General features: G+C 32.7%; 1 protein-coding gene across 4 annotated transcripts in view; it reads left to right on the forward strand.

Annotated features, from left to right (window-relative positions):
• The window catches only part of LOC129948399 (prominin-like protein), a 212,981-nt gene that overhangs the window by 162,116 nt on the left and 37,630 nt on the right, over positions 1 to 13,235 (forward strand). The gene's annotated exons all lie outside the window — the stretch shown is intronic.

Raw genomic sequence — 13,235 nt, forward strand, 5'->3', positions numbered from 1 at the left:
GATTGTTTATTGATAAAATGATAAAAGTATTTTAGTATTTGGCTACCAATTGACGACTGGTATAAAACTGTAAAACTGGTCTACTGTTGTCGTTTCTCAAAAATTATGTTTCAAAATTCTGACTTTATTTATAGTGAGTATTGTTTTCGATTCAATGGTAAATGCTTATAAAGAGACGGCTTGTATAAATACTGGTCTTATTTTTACTTCTAGCTTGTGCTTATTTGTCGTTTTATAATTGGTAAAATACAGGTCTAATTCTTGCTAATTTTGTCTTTATTATCAACTAAATAAATAAATAAAATGTATGGTGCAACAGTCCGTTGTGAACCAGGGCCTAGTGACTTACAACTCTCAACCATTCCTGTGTGCGAGTACTGTTGTCAGGAATGGAAGGGACCTACAGTTTTATGCCGAATCCGAACGGCTAATTTGAGAAAGCGCTTTTTCATGACAAGAATTACTCTTGAAGGATTTGTCAATTCCTCGGAAGAGGCAGTACCCGCGGAAATTATTTTTTTTTTTACTTAAGGTGGCACGGGCAGGAATTGAACCCAAGACCCCTTGCATGACAGTCCAACGCACTAACCATCATGCCACGGGTACTACCTTTATTATCAACTAATAATCAGTATAAAATCTAGTCTAATTCTCTCTTCTTTTTCAATTTTATATTCTATTTTAAGAATTAGTTTCGAATTAAAGTTAGTTTTAACCGAGTAACGATTGGTATAAAAACAAATCTTGTATTTTTCTATTCTATATTCTAATTCCTCTAACTCAAGTATTAGTTCTTAGGCAATAGAAGTTAGATTATCAAATGATGATTGGTATAAATGTGGTCTAATTGCATCTTTTTGAAATAATACTTTTTTAGTTTAGTTTTTTGTAATTTGTTGGTAATCAAAGACTATATTGGATAAACACTGGTATAAAAACTGGTATAATTAATGGTAATCAAAGACTATATTGGATAAATACTGCTATAAAAACTGTTATAATTATACCCAATTTCTTGGCTTTTAATAGTTTTATTATGTAATGCCATGTTTGACAGTGAAACTCAAAAGACCATGTTTTTATACCAGCTAATATTTTTGGTTGTTTTTTGTTATCAAACACCCCAATGTTTTTTTTAAGAAAGATACAAAAGTTTAAGGTTGAGAATTTAATTTAATAACATTTAAAAAAAACACATTCTGTAATTCTTTTTTGTGGTTTTTTTTCTGTTCCCATTTTCTTATCTTTGGTGTCGAATTCTTTTGCAGATTCTATGAATCACCTTCAATTTATCAACACAAATTGCCACACACCGAACCACACCCCTGTCCTACACTCTAAATGTCTCACATATTCTTGTTGGTGGCAATAATTGATTCTAATTAAGTGTCTAAATTGCACTTGGTCGTGTTGGGTGTGTTTTTTTTGTATATTGTTTTTTTGAAAAAGAAAAATCACTGGCATCAATTTCGAAGAAGAAAAAACTTTATCCAACCCTATTTTTTCAAGGTGGGGATAAAAAAAACTTAATTGTTCTATACTTGTTTTTGGTTTTTATTAATTTCCTCCATTTTGAGTGCTTTTTTTTTGGAAGAATTCAATTAAATTAATTTGAAATGTTTTTGTGCTGCAATTGTGAATGAATATTTGTACCTTGAAATGTGAGCTTTTTTCTCATACTGTATTTGAATTTGATATATTCACGCTCAATAAAAGAGATTTAACCTAGTTTAATTTGCAGCAGCTATTAAATTGTGAAGTTGATCAAATCAACAGAAAAATAAAATCCATATCAAATTTAAATAAACTGCAATGCATCTTTTCATAGTTAAAATAAATAAATAATCAAAAGGAATTTATCATCAAATATTTTTGTTGATTTAAGATAAATATACAAAGTTATTTGATATTTTTGTTTGTGTTTTGTTGGCTATAAAAATGTTTTGTTTATGATGTTTTAGACATAAATATGGTATTTATCAAAAATAGTCGTCCTAAAAAATGCACAATAAAACAAAATCAAAATAAAGTGTTTTTAGTGTTCCAAATATTATTTTATATTTATGGGTTGTAGATATTTAATCCATTGTAAGACTAAACCATGATGCCCCTAAAAAATGTGTTTTTTTGCATTTTTATATTGTTGTTTTTTTTTACATACAATCGATTAGTTTTTGATATCGAAGATATTTATTTATTTATTCACATCAATTAGAGATCTTAACATCTACAATAAGATTACAAAAGGTCGAGAAATAAACAATCTTTATAACAAAAAAAATAGGCATAATAATATATAGCATTAAGTGTTTAAATTAACAATTATATATGATAAAAATAAAACAACCGATCAGTTTGACTTCCAGGATAAAAAGAGGAAGTTAAAGCGTTTAATACAAAAGACTTGAGGTTAGAACTACATAATGTAATGTAATGTAAAGTAATGAAAGTAAGTATAACAATTTGTAAGTCAGTGTACTAATGAATGTATTCAGAGAGTGATTAATTAATTCAAGTTAATAATGTATATTCAACACTCCCCCTCATTATTGACATTTACAATTTCTAATTGAAAAGCAAAAACAAACAATTATTAAATAATATTAATTTTAACTTTAAAGTATTCAAATTTTTCTTTACATAAAGGTTTAGTAAATATGTCAGCTAATTGTTCATTAGTTGGTATATAAGAAATATCAAATAAATTTTCATAATACTTTTCTCTTATAAAATGCACTCGAACGTCGATATGCTTTGTCCTCGAATGGTATTCCGGATTTTTGATAAGTTTCAAAGCTCCTTGGTTGTCTATATAAAGCATTGCTCGCACATCGCACTCTTGTAGGATATCTCTTATTAAAACTCTTATCCACATGAGTTCTTTTACGGCTTCTGATGCTGCCACGTATTCAGCTTCCGTTGATGATAGTGCTGTGCATCGTTGTCTTCGTGAACCCCAGGCAATTGGTGAATCTCCTAGTAGGAATATATAACCACTAGTTGATCGTCGTGTGTCGACATCGCCAGCGTAATCGGAGTCACTATAACATAAAAGATTTAAGTTACATTTATTTTTGAAAAATATACCTATATTTTGAGTAGCCTTCAAATAACGAAAGACTCGTTTCAATGTTTTGATATGCTGTGGAGCTGGCCTGTCCAGGTATCGACTTAAAACTCCAACAACATATGAAATATCTGGTCTTGTAGCTATGGCCAGATACATCAGGCATCCAATCGCTTCTCGGTACGGAAAACCAGTTTCATCCGTAGAAGTTGGACTGAGAAGTGACGATTTTGATATTGCTTCGCACGGTGTAGCAAAACCTTTTGATTCTGCCATATTAAAACGGCTCAAAAGACGTTGAATGTAAGCAGACTGCAAAACATGAATATCTCCAGCAGAATTTCGCTTCAGTTCCAAACCAAGGTAGTAATTCGCCTTATTCATCGTAAGTTGCAAATGTTGATTTAAGTATGTAATCAGCTCATAAATATCGTTCACGTCGGTTGCTGCCATCAGTCCATCATCTATATACAGCGCGATTATAACAATTCTCTCCTCTTTCCGAAGCACGAACAAACATGGATCAGCAGCGCACGTTATAAAATTATAATTATTGAGTAGTTTAGATATGGTCAGGTTCCAGTTTCTCGAAGCTTGTTTGAGGCCGTATAAGGTTTTATTTAGCTTACAAACCTTTCCCGACTGGTCCACATATCCAATTGGCTGCGCCATATAAATGTCCTCTTCTAATGTCCCGTTCAAAAAAGCGGTTTTGACATCAAATTGGTATAACAAAAGTCGTTTACATGTAGCTATGGCAATAATTGTTCGTATTGAATTGAATTTAGCAACTGGGCTAAAGGTTTCGTTGAAGTCGATTCCTTCTTGTTGGCTACAACCTTTGATAACCAACCTAGCTTTATATCGCTCAATATTGTTTTGAGCAGAAAGCTTAACTTTATATACCCACTTACAAGGAATTACCTTTCTATCTTTTGGGCAATCCACGAGCTCCCATGTCTTGTTCAGTCGATGAGCTTCCATTTCTTCTTCCATAGCTGCCATCCACATTTTAGAATCCTCTGAATTGATAGCTTCACTATAGGTCAATGGCTCCATCGTCCCAGCCAAAAATGCATGGCCTTCTGTTATTGCAGCTACCAAACTTGGATGAGGCCCCGCGTCCCAATTTTCATTGCTGCGGAGCTTGGACTTAAAAACAGAATCTGAAGCTCCATCGAATTTCTTTTGACCTCGACGACGTTGTTGTGCGGCTTCTAGCTCTTTACTTTTCGTTTTCTCATTGGCTTTTATCAAAGTGTTTTCTTCGGCCTCTGCTCGGTGCGGTCCACCCTCTTCTGCCGAACTAAATTGATCATCTTCGCTTCCTGTCAAGTTCTCCAGTCTATCTGTCTCAACTGCAACATCTCTCAACGGCTCATCAACAACAGCATCACCTCTCAACGGCTCATCAACAACAGCAACAACAGGTTCCTTAATATCTTCCTTTGGAGTTTCATTTGAAGTTTCCAGCTTGAAGGTTGCCTTCTCTTTAAACAAAATATCACGAGAAAGCTGTATTTTGTTTGATTCTGGTACCCAAACACGAAACCCCTTTGTATTATCTGGATACCCAACAAAGATTCCCGACGAAGCCTTTTTATCCCACTTTTGCCTTTTTTCCTTAGGAATATGTATGAAAACTTCACTGCCAAAAGACTTCAAATTGCTAATACTGGGAGTTTGCTGCAACCACAACTCATAAGGGCTTTTGTTCTTAACAGGAGACGGTCCAAAACGATTTAATAAATAAACCGCCGTATTGACAGCTTCACTCCACAGTCTAAGAGGCAAGTCGTTGCCATGCAGCATAGTTCTAGCAATTTCCACAATAAAACGCATGTCCCTTTCCGCACGTCCGTTTTGTTGAGGACTATAAGAAACAGACAATTGATGAATAATCCCACGTGCTGACAAAAGATCTTGAACATGTTTATTGACAAACTCCAAACCATTGTCGGACCTGAGAGTTTTAATGTTATTGCTTAAAAGAGACTGAACTTCATTAAGAAATTTTTCAATTAAAGACGGAACCTCACTTTTTTCTTTAATGAAATATACTTTTCTAAAGCTTGAATAATCGTCTTTGAACAATAAAAAATACCTTGAACCTCCTAACGACTTCGTCTGCATAGGGCCGCATAGGTCTGTGTGCACGAGAACACCTCTTTCTGTTGCTCTAGACTGACTTTCACCAAATGGAGAACGATGCATTTTTCCCATAGCACATGCATCACAAAAAAAATTGGGGTTATCAACAAATTTAATTTCACGTTGATTAAGTATTTTTTTAACTTGTCCAATGCACATGTGACCTAACCTGTTATGCCACACTTCCAGAGATTCAATTTTAGACACTAGATTAGCATGAACACTTTCATTTTTTACTCTAAAAAGCATTTTATATAGGCGACTACATCTGATGCCAATAGCAACTGGTTGGCCATCTTTCAAAATCTCACATTTTTCACTGTCAGACACTAGGGAATAATTTTTTTTATCCAACGCACTTCCAGAAGAAAACAAATTAACTCTGATGTCAGGAACAAAATACACATTTGTGAGTCGCTTTTTAACCCACTGTTGATGATTGTATGCTTCGATATGGATATCGCCTCTACCATGCGCTCTGATCTGGGTTCCATTGCCCACTGTAATCATGACTGGTGTCTCCAACTTCTCGTAAGAACTGAACCATTCTCGCCTAAAGCACATGTGCTCACTGGCTCCCGAATCTAAAACCCAATCATCTACTGTCACAGCATCTCCGATGGTAATCGTCTCGCAAACAAATGCATCACAGCTGCTTCCATCAATAGAAGCACTCTCACGATTTGCAAAATTAAGTTGCTTTGAGTTGTTTCTCTTTGGACAATTATTTTTCCAATGACCAGACTGTTTGCATATAAAGCATTTACCTTTGCGTCTCTGAGAGTTTTGATTCTTCTTCTTATTAGATTGACCGTATTTTTTCTCGTCTTTTATGTACAAAGCTGCTTCTGTTGACCTTTGAGCATCACATGTGCCCAAACGAGTTTCTTCCATAATTAGTCTAGATCTTAAATTACCAATGGTCTGGTTTTTTGTTTCAGTCGATTCCCACGCACTAAAGAAATGTGCAAATTTTTCTGGTAACGTCATCAATACCTTGGTAACTAACATAGACTCAGAAACCGATTCACCAGATTCTCTAAGCTGCTGAGTTAAACTCTCTAACTTGCTTATGTGAGTCGCAATGTCATCATTTTTGTCTTTTTTAAAACCATGAAATTGTTGCTGTAGCATGCTTATGCTAGTATTTGACTTTTGATCATAAATTGAACAAAGCTTAGACCACATTTGATTTGAAGACAAACAATGCATAATATGCACTAACACACTTTGTCCAATTGACGTAGCAATTATTTTTTGCGCTTTTCTATCCCTTTGATGCCATGTTTTCAACTCCAACTTGGTAGCAGGTTTTGTTTCATCGACAACTGGCATCTTCTCTTCTCCAGTCACAACCTCGAAGAGATCACTTGCGTTTAGAAGAATACGTACTTGAAATTTCCATGTGCACCACTGTTCTGCACACTGAAGTTTGTCTATTTTAATTGTTTCGTTGTCCATGTCAGACACAAAAAAAAAACTTCTAGGAAATTAAATGCTGATTTCTCAAAACTGATCTTCTTTAATCTCTGCAATCCGGCCTTCTTTTACGAATCTGAAATATTACTTTTATTTCTCGCAAAATAACGAATTCTCCGCAGTTAAAAGAAAAGACTTAGATTATGGTAGATGTAAAAAAAAAATTTAATTTAATTATTACAAGGGACTGGGCCCATAACCTGATAAAAATAAAACAACCGATCAGTTTGACTTCCAGGATAAAAAGAGGAAGTTAAAGCGTTTAATACAAAAGACTTGAGGTTAGAACTACATAATGTAATGTAATGTAAAGTAATGAAAGTAAGTATAACAATTTGTAAGTCAGTGTACTAATGAATGTATTCAGAGAGTGATTAATTAATTCAAGTTAATAATGTATATTCAACAATATAAACATGGTTTGATTAATTATTTCGAAAAGAACAAAAGTATATTATTTTTCAAAGTGTATCTATTTATATGAAAATTAAAATCAATATGATTTAAAATGAGAAGAATATTCAAGTACTCCGCGGAAATATTTAAAAAATATAAGAATTCCAAGACGGACTAGTAACTTGTTAATTTTGGTCTTCTTCTTCTAATATTAAAATATTAATATTAGGCACAAAATGATTTTATTAGAGATTTTTGGAGGGTTTGAGTTTGATACTACTACTTCTTCCACGATGATCAATGCTACAGAAATAAAATCAGTAAATATTTACCACGAATCATATTTGAATTTTAGATTTGCTGAGACAAGTGACAACAAATCTCAATGTGTTGCCTAACATTATAGTGTTTCCAGCAAAAATGAAACGTCACATTATTACTTATCACTCAAAGACAGTGAAAGAAAATCCGTTGATGGCTACTCGGTAAGTTTCCGAATAGCGCAAATTGGTGAATCTCATACCTTTGCCGAAAACTTCCTTTGTCAAATAACACAATATCAATAAGAGTCGGAGACTTAGCGGAGAATTTTAAAGCTACTTTACTTTTACGAATAAAAGTCACAAAATTTGGGCTAAAAATGATTGAATCAACGGATGTTGCAGGGAAGGCTATTTTAATAGTATTTGTGCGCTACCAATATCTACAGTCCTTTCAAGAAAATCTGCTCTTCTGCAAGTCGTTGCCAACTACTACAACTGGTGCTGAAATTTTGAATTTGATTGACAAATTGTAAGTGAAATACCATGGGTTAACTGCCTGAATGTATGCAAGGACGGTGCTAATGCCATGACTGGAAAAACGTCCGGTGCCGTCGCAAGAATGAAGCAAATTTTTAAAGGATGCAACGGTAGACATTGCGTTTTACACCGCCATCCATGCCCTCGCAATGAAAAAAATGCCGGTCTCCCTTAAAGAGGTGTTAGATGGAAGATTAAAAATAATCAACTTTATTAAATCACGGCCAAAGGATACAAGCCTTTATAAAGTATTGTGTGATGACATGAGTAGTCTACATAAGTCTTCACTTCTTCACCTGGAAGGAAGGTGGCTTTCTCGCGGAAAAACACTGATGCGCTTTTTCGAAATGAGTGCTGAAGTTAGAACCTTTCTCATTGACGACAACTTTATTTTGTAGGACATGTTCCGTAATGAACGTTTATTTAAAAAAATAAATGATTTGAGCGTATCACTTCACGAAAAACAATAACTGTTATTGAAACCTAGACAGCTTCCCAATGCTCAAAAAATTTAAAGAAGAAATAGGATTGGATGATATTTTAAATGAAAATGTATTTCAACATGCTTGAATAGGCTGACAAATAAAAATGGTTTTGATAATGTAAAAAATTGCGCAGTTTTTTACATTATCAAAACGTTTCTTATTTGTTAGCCTATTTACAGCATTTTGAAAAACAGAATTTTGGTATACAGAATTTTGAGCTACATTATTTTGATCATACAGTATTTCGTACATACAGTATTTTGAAATACAGTATTTGAGATACAGTATTGTAAATACAGTAGAGATACATACAGGATTCCAAACCCAATCCGGAAGATCTATCTCCCATTGAAGCCTTTTCACTACAACTCCCGTAAGTCGTTTTTGGATCTTTTCGATTCTAAATGAAAGAAGAAAATATGAAAGATTTCAAATTACACTGCAGTATTCAAGACTTTAAGGTGCGTGGATAGGAAAACTCATTTGAGTAACGCAATATAAAACCAAAAGTTTAGCAACTAAAAAATCTGTATGCTTTACAAAGTCAGGCTTTTTGTCAAAAATCACTGCAAGATCTTTTTTAAAGGTTTTAACGGACAATGGCATATGATTGAATTTATAGATAAATAAATTGGACAACGGTTTCGAGAAAACGTTAAGCTTTGACATTTGGAAATGTTCAAATGTAGAGAGTTAGGTAAACACCAGTCCGATGAAAGGTCAAGATCTTGTTGCAGAAGAAAACAATCATGTTCAGATTTTGTAAAACGAAATACTTTTAGATCATCCGCGTACATCAAACACTTTGAATTTAAAAACATATCGGGAAGCCGTTTTAAAAAGTTTGACTGAAAACATACTTTATTTATCTTCATAAGTAAAGCTTTAGAAAGAAAAAGAAAGTCAGCATAGACAGCATCATACTGATAACCTTTCTCAAGTCCATTCAAGACTAAATAGTCTTAGTTGCAGTGGATCTACCAGCTAGTTTAGTTTTTGTTTTTAATAATTTAAAGACATAAGAATTATCATAGGTACAATTATTGATCAAATTAAGTATATTAAAACATTATGCTTATTAAAAATTGTCATGATGCGTTCTTTAAAAAAGTATTCTGTGAATATGAAAAATTAAAATCGTTTTGATATTACATTATCAGTATTTTGAGAAACAGTATTTTAAATACAGTATTTTGACCCATAGCATTTTTATATCCGCAATTTTCGCAAAAATTATATATCCTAATAATTAAGACCTCAAACAAAAAAGAGATCATAAAAAATTCAGTCGTGTCCTGTCACAAGTCGTTTAGTTAAAAAGCATTGAAACAGGTCGCTAGAGTTTTGCTGAAAACCCGGAAAAGGTCAACTCGGCACCATAATGGAAGACTGGGTATTTCGAGTTTGCATTGTGGAAAATTCTCACAAAATACTTAAAACTTCATGCTCAGCTCAATCGACTAAAAATCAATTCAGGAAATCTTACAAACAAAATTAATATTAATTAATCTCGATTCTCGATACATAAATAAATTTTCCAAATGTTCATAAATATACATAATTAACAATAATTACAGTTATTATCACTTATTTGTCATAATTAATATAGATAATAATATAATTGTATAAGAAATTCCACTCTTAGGTGTTTATTATGAGTATTTACTTTCGTATAAGTACTATTTCCTATGTGTACCTTACCTATAGATAGATATTCTTAGTCAATTTCAAAATTCTAATTTAAAACATTATATTATTCCAATTAAATTTGAAGTGGATATGCACTTGAATTGAGTGTTGAAGCTTTTGATAAAATCAAGAAAGCTATTTTGAAATAAAATTAAATTTACGATTTACGACGCCCGCGCCGTTGTCGTTGTTAATGAATCATAACATTTTTATTTGAAATTTTATTGTACATTTTGATTTTAATTACTGCTCATATTATTTATTTGTTTTATCATTTGTTTTCTTTGGTAATACAAATTTTACACGTAAATAAAATGTTACTCATTTGGAAAGCCGGTGTTTGGAAAATGTATTAAGTTTTTTTTTATGAAATTTTTCAAACCAATCAAGGGATTTCGTTTTTGTATTCTTAAATTGTTTAAATGTAATTAATTTCTATCCAATTCATTGCTGATTACATGTGAGCTTTCACGAAATAAAAAAAAGATATACGAGAAGACGGCAAGGAAAATTAGTCATTAAACTAACATTGAACAAATTTAGACAAGAACTTAAGAAGTCACCTTTATTTGTAGTGCAGCCAAATTTTGAAGAGGGCAAATAATTGAAATGCAATTTTATCTAAATGACTCAACAATTTGAGCTTTTTTTGTAAAAATTTTGTATGTCTTGAATTGATGGTTGAGCATTGATTGATGGTTGAGCATTGTAAAGGATCATGTTTTTTTAAGAGGGGCTTTTCAACAAATATTCAATTCTGCGGATTTACGTAGCCTACCTACGCGTTGAAAAGTAGATTTTAAACTATTTTTGATGAAAATCCAGGCTTACTTGATCCATTTGCTAAATACTTTAGCAAATCGTATACTGAACATCTTCATGAAGATCATGAATCAGGATCACACTACTTTAGTTATTTCGATGGTGGCACTCAAACTCCATTTCATCTTTTACAAAAGCTGAAGAGATGATTCTTGCCATAATCGTACGCCTCACAGAAAACTTAGCCCTGTTTCTGATCGCGTCCCATCAGTTGTTCTAACAAAATGTATGCATTCTCTGTCAAAGCCTCAAACTGCTCTTTATAAACTCTCTCTTTCCCAAGTTGTGTTTCCTCATATATGGAAAGGTTCATTTACTCGTATATTTCCGACTCATAAACAAGGTAATAAAACTGAAATTAAAAATTATAGATCTATTGCTAAACTATCATGCATCCCAAAACTTTTTGAAAGCTAAGTTTATGATTCCGTTTATTTCTATTACCCTTATTCTCCCCTGCTCAACATGGTTTTTCTAAAGGTAGATCCACTACGACTAACTTAGTTCAATTTATATCCAAAGTTTTGTAAGCCCTTGAAAAGGGAAAAGAAGTTGATGTTGTATACACTGATTACAGCAAAGCCCTTGATAAAATATCCCATAAGACAATTCATTTCAAACTAAGCGCCCTAGTCCTTCCATTTATGTTTATAAACTGGATACACTCCTATCTTGCGAATAGAACTTATAAAGTCCTCTTCCGAAACTCAGTCTCCAGTACTATACAATTATACATGCAACTTCTGCAGTCCCACAAGGTAGTCACCTTGGTCCCCTTCTCTTCGACTTATCTGTTAACGATGTATATCCCATCTCAAACGAACAAATCCCATTAGAGTTTACTACTAGAGATCTTGGCAAACACCTGAATTTCCATTCCCATTATTATAAAAGCTAATAGAACTCTCAGTTTTGTTAAGAGATGGTCAAAAGAATTTTCCAACCCCTATGTGACTAAAGCGCTTTACATTTCCCTAGTCTGTCCCCATGTTGAATATGCACGCCAAGTATGGTCCCCTTTTATGAAAACCGTTCACTCAGAATTGAAAATGTTCAAAGACCTTTCGTCCGATTTGCATTACGTGGCCTCCCTTGGAATGATACATCCAACTTGCCTCCTTATACCTATCGACTAAAACTGATAGGTTTGCAGAGCTTATATATAAGACGCAAAAAAGCTGATATATTATTTGCTTATTAATGGCAATGCTAGTCTTCGACTTTTACATTTCCAAATCCCATCTGAAAGATACCCTTTACTTTTTTCCTTTTTGAGTCCGAATTCCTCGTCAATTTTAATTTTAAGTCTAATAAAACCAAAATTGTTAGTTCTTGTACAAAAGAGTTTTTATGTCCCATATGAATTAATGTTGAAAACTGATAACAAAAACTTAAAAAAAAAATTTGTATGTTAGTGTTAAGTTAAGTTATTATAAGTTAAAGCTTGTATTAAGCTAAATAAATAAATAAAGATTTTTTCTAATCAGGGAAAATTAGCTTGAATTCTTGTGTGAACTGAGCTAAAATAGGCTTTAGGTCTAAGTTTGTATGCAAAGCAAAAAATGTAATGTCGATTGCGGTATGCCTTATTTCAAAAAGGATTCGATAAACCTGAAATTTTATCAATAATTGTCAATTTTTCAAGTCTTCACATCAATAACTTATTTCAACAGCTTTAATCTTACCACCAGTTTTACTATTTCCGGAAAAGTGTTTTAGTTTTGCGAATTGTGACCGTAAAATGTTCACATTTTTTAAGTGAAGTTTAAAAATTTCAGTAAGTTGTTCAAGCGTGTATTGTACGTAGTCAAGTGTCAAAAATCACAGCAAACTTCTTATTAGAAAACCCTTAACAAGAAATGTATTAGCCTACGACTTTTTTTTAAAAACATACAATTTGCGATTGATCCGAACAAAGAAGTCTTATGGACCATTAAATGAAGAACTTGACGTAAAACGAAGGAAGGAAAAAATACAAAATTTTGTATAAATCAATTATCTCTTTTATCCTTTTTCCCATTAAAAGTTTAATAAACTTCCCTTCGTCCAACAGTTTCCATTTTTTTTTTTAAATAAATGAGTTATTTTAAAGTTTAAAGAAAAATCAATAAATAGGTCAGTTATTATTTGTTTGTTAAATATTAGGAACAACAAAATACTTATGTACAATGCAACATAATATGTGTGTATATAGAATGCGAAAGAAATAAGAAATTGAATGAATCTGGGTCACTTGACCTATACTCCCAGTGCACAGTACCATCATTTCCCTTATTTCCATTTCAAACTAGGTTTCTGGCCTTTATGCTATAGCAGCATCAGCTTAGCGCCATTCATATCTATATC

Source organism: Eupeodes corollae, chromosome 2 (genome assembly GCF_945859685.1).
Source record: "Eupeodes corollae chromosome 2, idEupCoro1.1, whole genome shotgun sequence".
NCBI classification, from domain to species: domain Eukaryota; kingdom Metazoa; phylum Arthropoda; class Insecta; order Diptera; family Syrphidae; genus Eupeodes; species Eupeodes corollae.